This window comes from Balaenoptera physalus (genome assembly GCF_965194825.1).
Source record: "Balaenoptera physalus genome assembly, chromosome: 3".
Lineage (NCBI taxonomy): Eukaryota > Metazoa > Chordata > Mammalia > Artiodactyla > Balaenopteridae > Balaenoptera > Balaenoptera physalus.
Genome location: NC_138890.1, coordinates 80,782,648 through 80,803,993, shown reverse-complemented (window position 1 = coordinate 80,803,993; position 21,346 = coordinate 80,782,648). Strand labels below are relative to the sequence as shown.

At 34.5% G+C, this 21,346-nt stretch overlaps 1 long non-coding RNA gene across 1 annotated transcript in view; it reads right to left on the bottom strand.

Annotated features, from left to right (window-relative positions):
- Positions 1-13,164: 13,164 nt before the first annotated feature.
- The window catches only part of LOC309657875, a 488,969-nt gene continuing 480,787 nt past the window's right edge, over positions 13,165-21,346 (bottom strand). The window contains exon 3 of the long non-coding RNA XR_014261942.1: positions 13,165-13,242. This is a non-coding gene — a long non-coding RNA (uncharacterized lncRNA). The remainder of the gene's footprint in view (positions 13,243-21,346) is intronic.

The following is a 21,346-nucleotide window of genomic DNA, read 5'->3' as shown; positions in this document are numbered from 1 at the left end:
GCAACTGGAGAGAGCCCTCTCACAGAAGCAAAGACCCAACACAGCCATAAATAAATAAACAAACCCATCTTCTGTAGCATCTTCCCTCAGGGAGCTAATATTCCAGTTGATGGGACAGGCACACATTCATATGAAAAAAAGACATTAAAAAAAAAAAAAGAGGCCTAAGGTAGGGCTGGGTGCACCCTATGTTTTTATCACTCCCTCTTAGAGATTAGAACATAAATGATGTGCAGACCACAACTCGGGGAACATCGATCTAGGTAAACATTTTTTTCATGTCCTAAGCACTGAAGTGATTATAGTCCTCACTCCCCAAACACACACTCACTGAAATGTTTTTAAAAAGAAAAATACTAGACTTTAAAATATGTATAAACGATTCTAACAAAATTCCATTTTTTTTTTATTACAAAAGCAATTTCAAAAATCTTTTGGAAATGTCACTTGAAAACATTTGCTGCCTCAGTTTGGGTGAAGTCCTCTATTTGTCACTGCCTGCAGTTAGTCTGAGTTTGCTTACTAGTCATCCCTAGTGAATTAGATTGTCACTTAGTGGGAAAAGTAGTCTGATGTTTCTGGGGATTGAATTCTCATGTTATCCAGTACTAGATGGATGGATTGTTTCAGATTGCCCAAATTCTGTTTCTTCATTTAAAAGGTGTGAGTAATAACATCTACATCAGTATGACTCTGTTGTGAATTCAATGGGTTAGCCAATAGAAGTGGACCAATTAGTACAAAGTAGGTACCCAATTTGCAGCATCCAACAATAAATCTTGAACTCAGTAAATGGTAACTTTTGTCATGATTGCAGCAGATGCTTTGTGGTTATAGATGGTTATATTTCTCTTCTGGTGAATTTTATGTTCCCATTTGGGTATGGCAAGGTCTTTACTGTTATATTGTTATGTGTTGTTTTGTTTACTTACTGTTTTGTATATACTATTCAGCTTTAAATTTTTCAAAAGTATCCTTTAACCTGAATTTACCTGATTATCAAAGTCATGAACTAATTGGTATCTGTTGAATCTCTTCTTTTTATATAAAACTAATAACTCAGCATGTTTTCACTGCCCTTTGATGACATGTCTATTTTTTAACCTTTGTTAGTATGGGGTTTGGAGTTTGGCATATGTGTTTTTGAAATTACTTTGACACTACTATTTATTGTCATGGCCATATATACAATAATTATTTGGGCAATTCTATGTTTAAATAGCTTCAGAGCTCATCTCCATCCTATTAATCAAAACATTCACTATTCTTGAGCTTTACCTGACTGTAGAATGTATGTATATATATATATTTTTTTTTTCAAGAACATGTTGGTAATATGTTTTTAATGCTTTCTTCCCCCTACAAAATGTTGCATTCAGAAAAATAATTTCAGTATAAACTTTATAAATTGTAAAATTTTCTCTTGAAAGTTTGTAGTTATTTCTCCAATGTTGTGTCATATTTGTTGCTAAAGAGTAAAACTCTGAATTCATTCTGACTTATTTGTTAGGGAAACCATATTTTTAGCACAGATGCTTGCAAAAAATTTTTTTTGATCTTTGTAATTAATTGTTTTGCCAGAATGTGTCTAGACTCATTGACCTCTCTTCAGATATACTTGCATTGTTATAAGCCATTTTAATGTGCTCTTACTGATTCTTTTTCTTTGCTGTAAAGCAGGGGTCATAAACTCCAATAACTCCAGTGTCTAGATAAGTAATGTAAACAGTGAAGTGGATCCTAAGAGAAAATGCAGGCCCCACCTAAAGGGAGCAGCTGCCACTCAAACTTAAGAAATAGTTGCCATTTGGAAATGGAGACTAAGTATGCCCAGTCTAATTTTTCAAGAGAAGATATGAAATCACACAATCTAAATGTTAGATTAACTTTTTTTTTTTATGAGTGACATTGTATGGGCCAAATAAAATATATCTGCCAGCCCTATTTGGTTATAGACTATCATTTGACAACACTTAGTTATCAGCAATTAATCTTTCCTTGACTCATCCATTAGGAAATATTAATCGAGTGACTAGGAATCCAGTCATGATCTAGGAACTAGGTATACAGTAGTTTCTCTTGTAGTGAACACTATTGATTTGAATTTTTTCCTCATTGTAGTTTTTCTGAACTTTTTAAGAAAAGTCTTTGATGGGATGCCATTATCTGCACTTCGCATTTTCATCTACTTTCTTAGTTATGTGTCTTTTATTTCTATTTTAAATAGAAATTCACATCCTGGATTCATTGTCTGCAATATCAGATCCCTTCTTTACCCACTATGATAAGGAGTTTATTTATACTACAATTTAAATTCTCCTTGCAATTTTCCTTTATTTTGCACAATCACTTTTAAAAAATTTTTTGCTTCTGCTGAGTAGAGGCCGTATCATCATGCATTATACTGAAAATCAGTTTAGGATTATATTCCATATCTCTTGTGCTATAATATTTGTTTGCAGGTTCCATGCTGGTTAGTTTGTTTTTGTTTGTTTTTTTTTTTAATTTAAAATTCTTTCTGTTATTTGAATGAGAAATTCTCTCTTGATCCAATGTTTGCCCAAAGGGAAGTGGACCTTAGATCTATACTTAGATTTTAGATCTATACTCTTATTCTGGTTAAAAGCTTCACTTAGAGTTGAGAAGTAGAACAGGCTTATAAGCAAGGTTCCCAGCCTAATGTTCAATTTTCAGTATGAATTCTCTACTGTGGTTGTGATCACTGAGAACAGGATGAGAAATGAAGAGCCATCTGGAGCTCACATTACTACTAAAGTTCGTACAGGCTTCAATCTGCCTATAGTGCCTCATTTATAGGCTCTATGATCCTATAATCTGTGTGATAAAATGTGCTACCAGCAGCCTCTGTGCCCCGCCCCTTTCCAACATGCTCAACTTCCTGCCTTGATTAGTTATTCTGAATAGAACAGGAAAAATGAAGGACAGAGATGAGTAATGTCTCCTCAGTGTATGATCAGTATCCATCAGATCAAATTTTAGTTTTTGAGTTTTTTGAGCAGTTCTAAATATTTGTGAGAATTAATATTTAATAACTTTTATTCTTGTTTAAGGTTTTCCCAGTATCAGAGAGAAATTTTACTCATTTTGCAGAAACATAAGAAACATACTTAGTCTTGCCATTATCATATCAATCCATTGAGCTCTGTATATATATGCTATATTGTGGAACTTTAGTGTTTAATTTTTCTATATTGTGATATATTTTATTATTCATCATTCTAGAGATTATTTTATCATTAATCTTCACTACGCATCACTTATCACCACTGATGTTTAAAATAACTAAAATAGGAATATAGAAAACATGTTGGAATAGCCCAAAGGGTAATATAATGTTCTTCTCAATTTTCTTACTTGTCAAAAGTTTTATACCCTCTTTCAAGAAGGTATAAAAGAAGACTGAAGATACCCTTTGTATTTTGTTTTTTATTTTTATTGAACACAAATGAGAATTCAGAATTTTTGAATTTCCACCCAAAATACCAAAGGAAGAAAACTGACAAAGGGAGATGTTTCACAAGTCAAAGAGTAGTACTCTAGACTTTAATAATGAGAATGAAATTGTTTATATAAGTGAAATCCGAGATGAATTTTCTTAAAACTTAAGAACTTCTAAGTGGACAATGTCTTTCTAAGAACATAAAGAAAAAATATATTCCCTACTAGTTAGTCATAAAGCAAGTAGGATCTGGACCTAAGCATGCACGTAATATTTCACAGCAAGAACCCAGTTGATCCTATTTTCCTAAAAGTATACATGACAGTATTCTTTCACCTTTTATCTGTTTGTACACCACAGTTCTCTTGATACAAAAAATGTTGTTATGTTTAGATTATTAACAATTCTAGTTATTTTTATTATCTCTTTATTCTTACTTCTGTAAATTTTTCATAAAATGACAGATAATTATAAAAAAGGTTTATTGGACCCAGATGGTAAATGCAATAACCATATTCCTGGTTTCCTAAAGGCTTAGCAAATATTATATGCTGCTAAGTGTTTATAGTTATAGTGTATATTTGGTGGCTGTGTTTGGTTATGGTTGTCATGATTCTCTTCATCATCAATATAAAATCATTTAAGCCATGAATGGGTCACTGATAATTTCTTTCAATTAAAATATACCTTCACTATAATGGCAAGAGGCACTTTGTTCATCTTTACTTAAGGTAGTGATGTGAAATTTCCTCTTTATTTCCAAGCATACATTGGTGGGAAAATAAGAGATAGGAAGGTCTACATGGAAAGCTGCTAACTGAAGGCATTTTAAATTAGAAGTCTGTGTATTTATTTGTGTTAAAATGTAGGAAAAAAATCAGAGAAAATGAAAGAATTCTAGATACCAAAAAAGACAAAGGAAAATAAAACAAAATTGGAAATAAAAAGAAAAATCAATGGAATAAAATGAGAAAGGAGTTCAGAGAAAAAGAGCTAAAGAATTAGAAGGCCCTTTTGAAAGAATGAGATTATCCAGTTCAAACATTTTATCACTCAGGTACTCATCAGCCACATATTTACTCAGCATTGCATCTAAATGTGCCAAGAACTATGCTGGGAACACTAAGATAGAATCCTGTCTTCCAAGGGTTTATAATGCAGTGGGCATGATCAACAAATAAACAGTCCCCCTGCCCAAAGTTTCACAGTAAGTCTTCTGCTTCCTGCACAACTGCATCTCAACTGACATATTCGGGTGGACTAAAAGTTCTGCTGCCAACAGGAATGGAGTATCCAGATGGGATGAACAGAGAAAAAGTAAAAGTACAATAGAAAGTCAAAAGTGGAAAAGTAGAATTCTACAACTTGTCAGGAAAATAGCATGTTACCACATTTTTCACCCCCTAAAAAACCCCACTAAATATTGTATAGTTCTATTTAGGAATAGGTGTGAAATATTACAGGCGACAGAGAAGGAAGGAATTAATCATGGTTGGTAGAGATCTTAGGGGAGTTAATCAAAGTAGGCTTCACACAAGAGGTGACATAAGAATTTTTTTTTTTAAATATAAGATCCCCAGGTGTATAAGAAGGAAAAGGACATTCTAAAGACAGAAAAGAAATGCACAGGGCTTGGGAGGAAAGAAAGCTGTTGTATTCAGGAAGCATAAAATCACCAGATTTCCCTAAAGCACACAGGATGTAAAATTCTGGTGGCAGATAACACTGCCAAGAAACTGGCCACACTAGGCAGTGTCCACACAGGGATCTATACACCGCTCAGAAGGCAATGGGGAGCTATTTATGCAATAAGTGCCATTAATACTTTCTCTCAATTTTATCATTTATAAAATGGAGGTAAAGTACAATTTAAAATTGATTTTATTATGTTCTGGATTCTGTTTTTGCTGATAACCAAAGGGGTGAGGGTGCAAGCTAGGTAAACTTAACCTGGCTGATGGAAAACAACTTGGTTTCTTCTGGTTAAAACAGACTGCTTCGGGCTTACTTTTTCGGTCAGTTCAAAGCTCAAATTCAAAACCAAGACTGCTTCACCTTCTCAAAGCACCTGTCCTCTCTTTCCTCTTTTTCAAAATGCTTCAGGTACAGATAGAAGAAGAGAGAGCTCATCTCCTCTTAAAGACCCAGGATGAGGGCTCTCTGGTTCATGTGCAATCCTTATTTGTGGGGATTGATGAAGGCATTGTTTCTCAAATGTCTTGATCTCAGGATCCCTTTCACATTAAAACTATTAAGAAACCCAAACAAACTAGTCAACATAACAAAAAAGGAAACAGACTTACAGATATAGAGAACAAATTAGTGGTTACCAGTGGGGAGAGGAATGGGGAAGAGGGGCAATATAGGGGTAGGCGATTAAGAGGTACAAACTATTATGCATAATATAAGCTACAAGGGGTTACTGTACAACACAGGGAATACAGCCAATATTTTATAATAACTATAAATGGAGTGTAACCTTTAAAAATTGTGATCACTATATTGTACACCTATAACTTATATAATACTGTATATCAATTATACTTTAATTAAAAAAAAAAGAAAACCAAAAAGTTTTTGTTTACCTGGGATACATTATTTATATGTTTATGTGGGTCATCTCTTTCTATTTACCGCGTTAGTAATCAAAACAGAAAAATGTTAAATGCACATTAATTTTAAAATAACAATAAAAATTCATTATATATTAACACAAATAATATTCTTATAAAAAATAAAATTTTCAAAAAAATCTGTGGTAAGGATGGCATTTCTTTACATTTTACAAATCTAATGTCTGGCTATCTGACTTAATATAAGATACTTGGATTTTCATAAATACTTCAATCAATCTGCTGAGATATGTTTAGTTGAAATATTTGAAGAAAATCCTGCCTCATACACATATTTATTAGAAAAGAAAGGAGTATTCTAATAGCCTTTTCATATAACTGTGGATATTGTTTGAAACTACAACAAAATCCAACTCAACAAGTGAAAGCATCTTAAAAGTAAGTAGTACCTAAGTAATCTGAAACCATATCAATGAATTATTTGTGCTCTTTTTATACTCAAGTTTACCTCCCAATTTGAATAGCTCTTCCACTCATGCATGATTTTGTAACATCTGTTGGAAAATACTGGTTGAATAGTTATGCAGATCTTCCATGTGGTTGACACATTTCATTCTACAAAGTCCCAAAACATTTATTAATATCACCACTGATCTCATGAGAAATGTCTATCAAGCTTAAGGTAACAGAAGTTTTTCAAATGTATTAGTTTTCTATTGTTGCCATAATAAATTACCACTAGTTTATGACCTCACAGTTTTGTTGTTCAGAAGTCCACTTGGACTTAGCTGGTTCTTAGCTCTGGGTCTCACAAGTGTAAAATCAAGGCACTGGCAAGCCTGGTCTTTTATTTGGAGGCTCTGGGGGAGAATCTGCTGCCAGGGTCATTCAGGTCAAAGTGCTGGCAGAACTTAGTTCCCTGTGCTTATAGGCTATGATCCCTGGTTCCTCAGAGCCCTGTCAGCCAGGAAGGAGCTTCCTACATTGCCAGCCATGCTGTTCTTTCCATCTTCAAACATGAAATGGCATGTTACATACTCATACTCTGAATCTCTCTGACCTCCTCTTCTGCCACATTTCTTTTGCTTCTTGGTAGAAAAATTTCCCTGCTTGAAAGGCTTGTGTAATTAGAATGACCCCACCAGGAAGATCCAGGATAATCTCCCTATCTTAAGGCCAATAACTTTAATTATACTTGCAAAGTCCCTTTTGTCATGTAAAACAAAATATTCATGGAGTTTAGGTTTGGTGCCACCATCCGGATTTATGTTAATGCACCAGCAGTTTTGACCTTTATTGCTTTTGCACCATGATGCAAACATCAAAATATATCTTAGAATTATATAAAAATAGTCTGACCTTGTAGATTGCCTAAAAGGATCTCAGGGATTCCCAGTTCTGCAAACCATATTTTGATAACTGCTGAGCTCCAAAACCCACATTTTTTTTTGAAAAACCATATGTTCAGCTGTAGTAAAAATTAACTATGAAATCTAAGTGGCTTCATATATGAAAGGCTACTTCTCACTCATAACAAATCCACTCCTGGGTTGGGAGATTCACCTGGAGAGCTCTTCTCCATGTAGTGATGAAGTGTTCTTTGCCTGTCTTTCAATTATCTATTGTGTTGTTGCACTGTCTCTCATGGCTCTGTGACTAACTGGGCTCTGTTGGAAGGTTATCACTTGAGATTTCTTATACAGAAGCAATTTGAAATCAGCTGAGGGTACAGATATCTCTAGGTATCAGTTGGGTTAGGCATCAAACCTGGCTCTCTCATATCACTGGATGTGACTGGCAGCTCAGCTGAGGCTGTTGACCTGAATGCCTGCATGAAGCTTCCTCCTGTGGTTTGGGCTTCTCAAAACAATGAGTTTGGAGATTCCCAGAGGGTGTGTCCCAAGAGCAAGTGTTTCAAGAGACAGGAAGAAAAATGTGCCTGCCCCTGAAGGCCTAAGTATGAAAACTGGCACAATGTTATTTCCATCACATTATGTTGGTCAGAGCATTCACAGAACCTGACCTGATTCAAGGGGATGGTGGTATAATCCCCACTGTATGATGGGAGGAGTATCAGAAAATTTTGGCCATTTGTATTCCATTACTGCTTGACTGAATCTTGAGAAGTAGTAATGTCCACCACACTGTTCTACTGATACTCACTGGGAGACAGTCCCTCTGGTCTTGTCCCTGGATACTGTACTGCTAAATTTGTCTATCTGGTCATCAAAATTGTATCTGCTTTTGAAGTTTGTAGTCCCTTACAGATTCCACGATTATGAAGCTTTGAAACCGCCTTGTCTTAAACACCAGGCTTCTTCTTACCCACCAGTCCTTTCAGTACCGTAGCTTCTTGCTTCCAGGGCATTACGATACTTGTAAATCTCCTACAAGCCATCAGCAACTAAGTATGTCAGAAGAGATACTCAGGCCATGTCGACCACCACCTTCTACCAAAGTTGCTCTACAGCATTTAAACAATTTGGGATAAGGTATCTCTTTAATGAGCTATAATTTTCTGGGCCTATACATTGGGAGAACATAACAACTCCCTGTCTTCTGGAATCTTCCCCTCCAAACCTTACTAGATATTTGTTACCCCTACCCTTGTGATTTGACTTAGGAGTTCGAAAAAATGCAAGAGCACTAATGTCCAACCACTTGCGTTTCTCCCACTTTCTTTTTCTTTGGCTTTACCTGTCAGCTCCAGAAGGTCTTTCTACTTCCCTATCTTGTCTTTTAGGAATATCCCTTAAATCCATTCTTCTGTGCTATAGGGAATAGTAAAAATAATCCAGTTTCCCCAGAACTACTTCTTGATAGATGAAATGAAATTAGAAGGGGAAAAAAATGCTTTTCTGTCTCAACTAAACCTGGGTTGCAAGGATATTTTCTCACTATGATAAAACTCAGCATTGCCCTATTTATTGTAGTTGGCAAACTACAGTATGCAAGCCAAATCCAGTCCCTGGGCCAAACTGAGTCTGTTTTTGAATGGTCCATGAGCTAAGAATAGATTTTACATTTACAAGATGTTGCTAAAGCTATTATATATAGGATGGATAAACAACAAGGTCTTACTGTATAGCACAGGGAATTATATTCAATATCCTGTGATAAACCATAATGGAAAATAATATGAAAAATAATTATATGTATAACTCAATCACTTTGCTGTATAGCAGAAATTAACACAACAGTGTAAATCAACTATACTTCAATAAAATTTTAAAAATAAATAAATAAAAGATGTTGCTAAAAAACAAATGACCAAAGAAACCAAAAGCCAAAGAAGAATATGAGACAAAGATGATATTTGGCTCAAAAAGCTTAATGGGTCTTCCACAGATAAAGTTTACCAATCCCTGTTCTATATGGCATCTTCTATCCTCCAGAAGTGATGAATGACTTGGTTTAAATGCTTGGAAAAACACAGTGAAGCTTGGTAAATCAGTTTAACATTTTTTTAAAATCCCCATTTCAAGTATAAGATCTATTTCAATATCTGACACATACTGAGTGTTCAATAAATGTTAATTTCCTTTCTAGCCTTCTTCTTTTCGATGAGGATTATGAGAAAGAATAAAAGTATGCAATTTAACTCTCCAAAAAGATTAAAGCATTGATGTTTTAGATACTTAAAAGGCATTTGTTTAAATGGAAATGAAATGTTTAAAAGGAATTTGGGGGAAAAGAGAACATGGTAAATTTTTCTACAGACAAGTTGAACTTCTAATGGTGCCAGGGAGCCATTTGGAAATATGGAAGTATTTTGAAAAAAAAAGAAGATTGGGTGTTGAGTAGATAAATGGGCTTCTCGTTTGGGAAAGTATGTGACAATTGGAACTACTGGAGTATAAGAATCAAATTATTAAAAAGGAAATCAGAGGGCTTCCCTGGTGGCGCAGTGGTTGAGAATCTGCCTGCCAATGCAGGGGACACGGGTTCGAGCCCTGGTCTGGGAAGATCCCACATGCCACAGAGCAACTGGGCCCGTGAGCCACAATTACTGAGCCTGCGCGTCTGGAGCCTGTGCTCCGCAACAAGGGAGGCCGCGATGGTGAGAGGCCCGCGCACCGCGATGAAGAGTGGTCCCCACTTGCCGCAACTAGAGAAAGCCCTCGCACAGAAACGAAGACTCAACATAGTCATAAATAAATAAATAAATAAATAAAAGAACGTGAATTTCTAAAAAAAAAAAAAAGGAAATCAGAAACGAGGAAGTCCAAATACTGGAGACCATGAGCAGTTGAAGAGTAGTCAAGAGATAGAAAGCAGAAGTCAGAGAAAAACCAGTCAGAGAGGCAGCAATACAATCAAGAACAAGTTTTGTTGGATGTCAAGGTAATAATTAACAAGGAAACTCATACCCAAAGAATATAAGCAATTTCCCCAAGACTCTCCAGCTAGATAATCATAGAGTCATTATTCCAAATGTCAAAACTAGTGCTTTCCCCACTACTAAATCCTGACACATTTTCCCCTGACAACTTACATTAATTTCCTATTGTTACCATAACATATTAAGCGTAGTGTATTCTCTTATAATTCTAGAGGTCAGAAGTCTGAAACGGGTCTCACTGGGCTAAAATCAACATATCAGTAGGGCTGGTTTACCTCTGGAGGCTTTAGAGTAGAACTTATTTCTTTGCTTTTTCCAGATTCTAGAAACTGCCCACACTCCTTGGCTCCTTTCATTTTCAAAGCCAGCAATGGCCAGTCAAGTCTGTCTTACATGGCATCACTCTGACATGGAAACGTCTGCTTCTCTCTTCCACATTTTAAGGACACTTATGAGTACATTGGGCTAACCTAGATTATCCGAAATAATCACCCTATTTTAAGGGCAGCTGATTAGCAACCTAAATTCCATCTGCAACCTTAATTCCCCTTTGCCATATAACCTCACATATTCACAGGATGCAGAACAAGTATATAAACATCTCTGAGGGCCATTATTCTCCCTACTACACCACTCCACTTCAAATGCATCCCATCCTTTAGTCATTCCATCTCAAAACCTGGGAGCCACTTTTGTTTCAATTCTACTTTAATCAGCTGCTAATGATAAGGCTTCTTTCATTCATTTATTCATGATTTAACAAGTACATATAGAGTGATGTCAGGTTCAAAGTATTATTTGTGATTTTATGAAAGGAATAAGTTATAATGTTTGTCTTCAAGGATGTTGTCCTTCCTTTATGTTCATGTCTGAACTAAAATAACATCTTGTTCTTCCTGTTTGCTCCTTTATCACCTTTTCTTTTTAATTTTGCATACATCTATCAGCTATAGTTATATGAATGTTCAGCCCAGTATCGTTTTCATATACTTGCCCCTTTACTTCAATATTTACAGTGTTCTCTACCAAGGGTTTATGCCACACGTGCCCACTGTTCAAAAGCTGTCTGATCTGAGATAGACCTTACAGCTTTTTCCATCTTCCCTGATGCTCATTCTTCTCCCAAATGTGTATATGAACCCCAATATATCTTCTTTCTCTTAACTTTTCTTGTATCCAGATACCTCTCCCAGAAACTTCCTCCTGATTTCCAAGTGACCAACAGAGGTAGAAAAACTGATTCATAGTTCTGCTTCCCTGTTCAGAGTCTGTACAGAGGCTTCTCGTAACCTATCAAACTTTTCCAACACCCAATCCCAAAAGCCCAAGCCCATATTCTATTATCAGGACCTTCTTTGCCTATGAATTGTCTCCATGACTCCTATGGAGTCACCTTCTATTGCAGGTAATCCATCTCGACACCTTCCGATCATATCATGCTCACCCAACACTGAAGGCTTTTGTTCTTGCTCCTATTCCTGCCTGGAGTAGCTTCTGACTTCTCTGCCCTGTCACAACTGTCTTTGTATCTCATGCCCAGGGTTCTTCTGCAAACCCTCCTTCAATATTTTCTGCCTAATAATTATGTAGTTTTCACTGTTTCAGCTTCCATTCCATAGAATTTATTGTCATTATCACCAGCATATTACAAGACACCAACCAGTTAGAAAACTAGCTGTAAGTTTTAAAACAGCTGGTCAGTGGTTAAGAACAGGGACGAAAAGGAAGATGTTCGGCATTAAATATATACAACAAATACACATCACAACTCAAGTCTCAGAAAGTAAGCAAAAATTAGAATCAATGAACATGTTGGTTTGATAGTTTTGATAACTAACACTACTCTCTATTATGTAGTCCTCTAATCATTAAGCATATATAACCTTAAGCATACCAACCATATATTTGGTTTTTCCAAAGTAATTCATGCCTTTTACACATATACTAAATTTGAAATTTTATACAAGTTGGGCACATATTAATTGTCAATCATATATTGAATTGAATTGAATTGAATTGAACATTTTATTGGTAGTTTTATAAATGTAGTATCTCATGGTAGAACAACAATTTTCTAAAATAATGCAAATTTCATACTTGAGACAAATCACAGCCAAGCCATATTTGTGTCCAAAACCAATTTTTACTGATGAGGCAACTCCCAGCCAAAGCCAATTTACATCCCAAAGTACTTTTTATTGATGAGACATTTAAAAACTGCAACAAGAAATTTGCCACCTTAGGAGAACAAAACAAGGCACTAGTAAATATTGAGGAAACAAATTGAATTAACGAAGCCAATGCCTACTTTAATAAACTGACATGCAAGACAGGAAGAAAAAAGTATCAACTCCAAGAACTAAATTAAAGTGTACAGAACAAGTGGGCCATTCTCTCTTCTTTATGGTTCTGTGGCCCAGTTCTACCCAATGACATCATGCTTAATTTCTTGAAAAAGTCAATCACCATCATATTTGCTTAATTCTCAGAATCAAATGATTAGACAACACTTCTAATCCTGATATCTTAGACCACTGATGACCTTCCTGAATCCTGCTCTTAAAGGAAAGTCATAAATACATTCACCTAAAAGAGGAACATGTGGGGCAACAAGACGTTCTCTGGGGGACTGCACCTTGTGGCTGTCCTTTTACTTCTCCCAAGTATCAACAATGGTATCATTTCAAAAGCACTTGAGGGCTTGGTCTGGAATAATGCAATATCTCTACAGAAAAACATTCTTATATCCCAACATGTGAACAGAATTAAAAAAATGTCACAGTACCTCATGCTGTGCAGTGTTGCTGAGTCATTGCGGAGGTAATGGCACCTTGGTGTAAGCAACAACAGGTTCCTCAGCCTGAGATCTAAAACAAAACAAAACGGACAGCTCAAAGGAAGTTGTACACGTAATCACTCTTCCGGTGTTTAGAGAGTGCCTATGGGGCACACAGGCGAGAGGCACCAGCAAGCACACCAGTTTTCAAAGGATGAGACTTCTCTAATTCCCCACAGCATAAAAAATTACTGTACATACACATGAATCCTGTGCCAGACAATTAAAACAGGAACTCATATATACTGCATAAACATCATTATCTTATAGAAATACATTGTGTATCATAAATCACAGTATTTAAGATGTACTAAAATAAAATGCAAAGAATGACAAGATGTTTCCATTGTAAATGACTTTTTAAAACTTATATAACTTGGAAAATATCTTATGTTGATAAATCACAAGCTCCTTTGGAAATACTTTTATATTCTGCATATTATGGAGCATTTCATTTGGAGATGCCAAATTTTCATAACTGGTAGCCACATAGTTGTGCAGACATTTTCTCTACAGCACCTTTCCAAAACTCTCCTTTAATTCCTTCCCAAAATAAGAACCCTCAAAACTCAAAAGAACTGAGAGAGAGAAAAAAATTGAAGGAAGGAAGAGGGTCTTTGAGGATAAGTATTTTAAATTGGTTGCTTTATTTACATGCAATAATTATTTTAACACATGACAAACATAATCAACCAGCCTACCTTGAAATTTTCTATTTATGTAAAGCACCATGTTTATGTGAGTAGTTTCTAATATTTCCTATTCAAGCCTCCTACTTATCCCTAACAAAAAATCAAACATCAATAGAGAATGTGAGGCTTGACACTGATTACCAGAAAATGTAGGAAAGAGGAAATTATTACCTAGGAATCACCTCAAAAAAATCCTGTATTGTGCATTAAGTTAACTCCAAAAGTGCATTAAGTGAAATCCCTCCACCATGTGAGAACCATGATAGCTTGGAAGTGATTACCCACTTAACCTGAGATCACCCAAAATGATTCTGGCACCACATAAGAACAATGATGCTAAGATTTCCACTTTGGTGGGGGTTTTTTTGTTTGTTTGTTTTTTTACATTAATTTGTATTGGAGTATATTTGCTTTACAATGTTGTGTTAGTTTCTGCTGTATAGAAAAGTGAATCAGCTACATGTATACCTATATCCCCTCTTTTTTTTGATTTCCTTCCCATTTAAGTCACCAGAGAGCACTGAGCAGAGTTCCCTGTGCTATACAGTAGGTTCTCATTAGTTATCTATTTTATACATAGTAGTGTATATATATCAATCTCACTCTCCCACTTCATCCCAGCTCCCCTTCCACCCTGGTAGCCATACTTCCCTTCTCTACGTCTGTGTCTCTATTCTGCTTCGCAAATAAGTTCACCTGTATCATTATTCTAGTTTTTTGCTAAGATAAATTGTCTTTCTTCCCTGGTTCAAGCCAAGGGCCCACAGAGCCATATTTGCTGGCCCCCACCTATGTGAATTATGGTAAAATCAAAGATGAGTATGCAAAAGGGGATCTAAGAGGTTAAAGAGTAGTGATACATTAATCTAAAGTACAAAATGTTAGCTAGAAGGCTTGTCTGGCTATCTCTAATTCCCCTGAAGTTAAAGGGGAGGAATGAAGATTGTTTTAGCGGTTACACTTCAAAGATGACTTGGATAGCTGACCTTAAAATGTTGGTGAATTCTGTTTCATTCTTTGCTTTCTACTTGTTATTATTAGTGAAAACCCTTATAAAGGAAACACAATAAACTCAAAACTGTGTTCATTCCTATTTAGTTACTGTATGGGAAGGAGAAGATTCTATATTATTTGGCTTTAGACTGCAAGAGAAAGATAGTTATGAAAAGAAAGAGCTGTAGTTTTTCTACAGCAATGGATTAGAGAAACAGGGTCAATTCCTATGGTAGACAACAAAAAGGTCTAAGAAGTACCCCAGGAAGCCATCCCTAAACCCAGAACTGATTTTGGAGGAGTATTTTCAGAAAGACTCTTCTTAGGTAAATCCAGATATATCTCAGTAGAGCTTGAAAATGGGGAAAGGTTGTGAAGATCACAAGACGAAAGATGAAGGAAGAAGACCTGAAGTATCACATATGGTCAGCACCTGACCACCATTCCCCTAGCAAGAGACAACAGTTCTTAAGAGGTGATCACATCAATGAAAACCGAACTCTGCGTCAGAGTCAGATATTTAAAATACTGACGTCAAGGCCTTGACTTGAATCATAACTTCTGGGGAAGAGATTTCATAATCTCTGTCTTTTAAAAGACTCTCAAATGATCTTGGTAATCAGCTACTTTAGAAACTACTATTTTATATGTAACTCTCACTTAGACTAGTATGACTTTTTTGGAAGAGTTTGAGAAAAACTGACTTGATTCAAAGGATTCTTCTTTGAATGTTTTGTAGAACTCAATAGTGATGCCATCTGGTCCTGGGGTTTTCTTTATTTATGGGAAGGTTTTTAGATACTGATACAATCTCCATACTAGTTATGGATCTGTTTAGGTGCTGTCTTTCTTCATGATTTAATTTTGGCCTGTTGTGCATTTCTAGGAATTCATCCATTTGTTCTGGGTTATCCAATTTGTTGGCATAAAATCTCTTATAATCTTTTTATTTCTGTGTTGTCAGATCTAATGTCTCTTCTTTCATTTCTGATTTTAAGTCTTCTCTTTGTTTCTTAGTCTAGCTCAAGGTTTATTAAATTTGTGTATCTTTTAAAAAAAAAAACAACTCAATTTCAATGATTTTTTTCTCTTATTTTTCTATTTTCTATTTCATTTATTTGCCTTTCTGCTTTTTAAAAAAATTTTGCTGTGTGTCTCATGTTCTAGGTTTAATGAGGTTGTGATTTAATCTTTTCCTGTTTAACTTTGGTATCATGTGTATTTTAAAAGAAATGTTATACATACACAAAATTTGATTTCATCATATTTATTATTGTATAAGGCACTATATGGTCAGTGAAAAACAATGTGGGAGAAAAGAATAGCTGTGAACTTTGAAATACTAATTATATGATAGTGCTTATTTTTTTAAAAGACATTCAATTTGTTTGAAAGATATGTTACTTTTTCTAGGATTTTTCTACTCTGAACTAAAAAGAATTTCTGCTATAAACCCATATCAAGACCCCTAGGGAGAATAAAAATACTCTTAAAATTTGCAATAAAATTAATGACACCCTAAACATCACCACATAATAGTAAGGTTATTACAAATGGATACAGTCTCTATGACTCTGTTTTTTTTCTAGTTATATATATATATATTTTTCAGATTATTTTCCATTATAGGTTATTATAACATATTAAATATAATTTCTTATGTATACAGTAAATCCTTGTTGCTTATCTATTTTATATATAGTAGTTTGTATCTGTTAATCCCATACTCCTAATTTGTTCCTTCACCTCTTTCTCTCTTCTTTGGTAATCATAAGTTTGTTTTTTAAGTCTGTGAGTCTGTTTCTGTTTTGTACACAAATTCACTTGTATTATTTTTTAGATTCCACATATAAGCGATATAGTATTTGTCTTTGTCTTACTTCACTAAGTATAATATTCTCTAAGTTCATCCATGTTGCTGCAAATGGCAATATTTCGATCTCTTTTATGGTTGAAATATATATATATCATATATCATATATATATATATATCTCACATATTCTTAAGCCAATTGTCTGTTGATGGGCCCTTTGGCTGGTTCAATGTCTTTGCTATTATAAATAGTGCTGCTATGAACACTGGGGTGCATGTATTATTTTTCAAATTAGACGTTTTGTATTTTCTGGATATATACCCAAGAGTTTGATTGCCAGATCATATAGTAACTCTATTTTTTTTTTAAGGAACCTCCATATTGTTTTCCATAGTGGCTACACCATTTTATATTCTGACCAACAGTGTATAAGGGTGAGTCTTTATCACCAGAAGAGAAAAAGGCAGTGATGCAAATTGGAGGGCATTTTAGAAAAATTGCTGAAAGTTACATATGTAACTCCCATTGGATTCATGATGTCTATGCGTTTATTAGATACGTTGGAAAAAGCAAAAAATAAAATGAAGTTAAATATCTTTACACGTGGAAATGTCTTCTGGCTTCATATAATTTTAACTTTAGTGATTTAGTAATTCATAAACACTGGTGAAACTAATCAGGAAGTCTATGAAGACACCAACCATTTATTTAAATATTGTATTAAACATAAAGATTCAGACATGTATGTTCAAATGTTCGCCCTAGCACTTATTAGCTGTGTGACCTTCAAGCAGTGATTTAACCTCTTTAAGTTTCAATATCTGTATCTACAAATATATCTAGGAATACAGTAGTTATGAAAAATGAAGCTGATAAAAGTGATGTAAAGTTCATATATTAAAAACCTAGCACAATATCTATTATGAGGCAGACAAACAAAAAATGAAGTGTTTTTCTTTATTATTGCATGAAAAACATTATATATGATCAAAGTCTATCCTAATTGAACTGTAATGGCATATCATATACACACTGTCACTGAGAAGTACTCTTTGAACAGTGACAATTACAGTACAATTCAGAACTTTCAAATAGACACTAATCAAATAAATCCTATTAAATAACATTGGAGGGCATTTTAAAATGTCTTGAAATTTGCAAAAATACTACCCTTATTGACATCTTATTTGCCATGTAAAACTTGCACAGCCCCATGCATTCTTACATGCACTTAGATGTTGACCATAAAATAAATGTTGACTTGGCTCATCTAAGACATAACAAGCATGAAAGAGCTAAAACTAATTAAAGGATAAATCATGTAAATAAAAGATATAGATCATAAATTGCCATTGTGTTTCAGAATTAATTATAAGTGGCACCAAATAAAGAAGTTTTAAATAGAACAAATAAATGCCAAATGTTAGATACATATTTATGCTACTGTGTAAGAAAGCATAATATATCCAGATACTACATAATGCATCATATATGGTAACAGAAAAAAAAATTTTCTTGTTGAAGTCAGAGAAGTACACACGCTCAGTATACTTCTTGGAGTGTCACAAACCAGTAGAGAATTTATTGATTATTGAGGGAAAATAAAGTGAGATTCTCATTTAACATAACACATGATTTCCAAATGGATAAGAGTTATAAATAAACAAAAGAAGCAAAGAAACAAAATAAAACAATAAAAACCCCATAAAATACAGGGATAATATATAAATAAATAAACCTATGAACTTAAACTTTTAATGAACTTGATGGTATAATGATTGAACTTACAAAATAAAATGCATTGGTAAAACTAACAAAAGACAATTCGTATAACATGGAACAATTTGCCATACATTTCCTTACCCTGGCTAATATTTTTAATATGTAAAGAGTTTCCACGTACTCAGCCATAAAAAGGAATAAAATTGGGCCATTTGCAGAGATGTGGATGAACCTAGAAACTGTCATACAGAGTGAAGTAAGTCAGAAAGAGAAAAACAAATATCGTATATTAATGCATATATGTGGAATCTAGAAAAATGGTATTGATGGTCTTATTTGCAAAGCAGAAATAGAGACACAGATGTAGAGAACAAACATATGGATACCAAGGGGGATGGTGGGATGAATTAGGAGATTGGGATTGACATATATACACTATTGATACTATGTATAAAATAGATAACTAGGGCTTCCCTGGTGGTGCAGCGGTTGAGAATCTGCCTGCCAATGCAGGGGACACGGGTTCGAGCCCTGGTCTGGGAAGATCCCACATACCGCGGAGCAACTAGGCCCGTGAGCCACAACTACTGAGCCTGCGCGTCTGGAGCTTGTGCTCCGCAACAAGAGAGGCCGTGATAGTGAGAGGCCCGCGCACCGCGATGAAGAGTGGCCCCCTCTTGCCGCAACTGGAGAAAGCCCTCGCACAGAAACGAAGACCCAACACAGCCAAAAATAAATATAAAGAAAGAAAGAAATTGACACTTAAAAAAAAAAAAGATACATGCTGGAACCATTCTTAAAAAAAAAAAAAAAGATAACTAATGAGAACTTACTGTATAGCCCAGGGAACTCTACTCAATGTTCTATGATGACCTAAATGGGAAGGAAATCCAAAAAAGAGGGGATATATGTATACATATAGCTGATTCACTTTGCTGTACAGTAGAAACTAACACAACATTGTAAAGCAACTATACTGCAATAAAAAAAGAGTTTCCACAAATATATAACATTTGAGAAATGTTTTTTTCTGTTACCATATATGATGCATTATGTAGTATCTGGATATATTATGCTTTCTTACACAGTAGCATAAATATGTATCTAACATTTGGCATTTATTTGTTCTATATAAAATTATCATATCTTCTTACACAACATCAGAAATCATCCCAGCTATTTCCTTCATCTGTAAAATGGGGATTATAGGAGTATCCCATTATTCACAAGGTTGTTGTGAGGATCAAGTAAATCAATACATATAAAACACTCAGAATAGTGCCTGGTGTTCAATAAGTGTTAGAGAAAAATCTTGTCAATAGGTTCACACAGAAAACCCACAGAAGTCAAAGTGCTGGTAAATGCAAACTGTTTAGCCAGAGTACTAAAAAATATTTTAATTCAAATAATATAAAATGACTGTGCCATGAAATTCACATTTTAAAATAATAATGTTTAATATAATAAAGGTACTATGCAACAGATATTCTCAGCCATTTTTGCTGGGAGTATGAATTAAATACAATCATTCTGAAAAGCAATTTGATAATATTTATCAACAACTTTTAAAAGATATACAAACATATTAGATAACAAAATCATTATTTTAAAATGCAGATAAGATATATGCCCAAGTTATTTCATAATTACATTTATCTATAATAAGGAATTATTTAGATGCCTAATAATAGAAAAAATGTTGCCTATAGGGAAATAATTGCTTATATAATGGACTGTGTGCTTTTGTCAGTATCATATTAAGGGAAAAATTTAAGACATGAAAAAGTACCATTACTTACATTTATATAACTTTTCTCCATTCACTCAACTACTATTTATCATACTTATTGAATATATATTATGTAGCAGAGTTGTGTATAACTGAAGGACAGCACTAAAGAAAGTTAACAGACCTTATTCTTAATACATAAAGAATATGTAAAATTTAATTTTTGTTCACCTTTTTTGTATTTCCTACTTTTTTTAGTGAGGAGGAATGACTTCTAAAACTTTTTATTTTTTAACATTTATAACTAACACAGTATCAATATATGAGGCTATTAAAAGCAAAACTTTAAGCTTAGAGATATCTGACTCAGACTATGGCTCTATGCATTGTTTATGAGATCAGCTACTCAATTTGTAAATCAATAAGTGAAAGCTGAGTTGTTTTGAGTGTTTCCTTGGGCTTTGCTATTGCACTGGTGTGTAACTAGAAGTGTTTAAAAACACTGACTTAAAACCCTGAGTTTTCAGAGTAAACAAAAAATTAGTCTTAAAAGATATATGTTAGCTTGCCACCACACAGTCTGAACTGGAATTACATAAATCTGAAGAAAAGTAAACATACAGATTTGTCTTTTAAAGATCAGATTACACCCCAAAAAACAATCATCATTTGTTGATTCTCACTGCAAGTAAAAATGAGTGCATACATTCCTACTTGGAGAAGGATAACATGAATGGATTTAGATCATCATAGGGTCCTAGTATGTCCTGTCAATGGACAGGCAACCTCCAGAAACAGACTGGGTTTAGTTTGAAAAGGGAAACAAGGCAAAGAAAAATTTAATGTGACACATGCTACTATCATTCAGCAAAATGTTGTCAAGAGCTGTCTCATAGAGAATAACAGAAGGTTGTGGGTTCAAAAGGGATATTTAATCAAAATAAATGGCACTCTAAAGTTAGCAGGTAGGATTCTTAAGAGATGTTTTGTCAAAGTTTACATGCTTTTGGTCTCATTTTAATTGTGGTACAACTTGAGGTTTGCCCAGCATGTCACAGAAAAGCAGTCTATGAAGAAAGATGATCTAGCCCTCTGCCATTTATCACAGTGACTTGAACTACAAGCTGGTGTTTTCCAATGAGGTTTAGAAAAGGAATTTGAATGGCACCTGTGCAAAGTCCACAG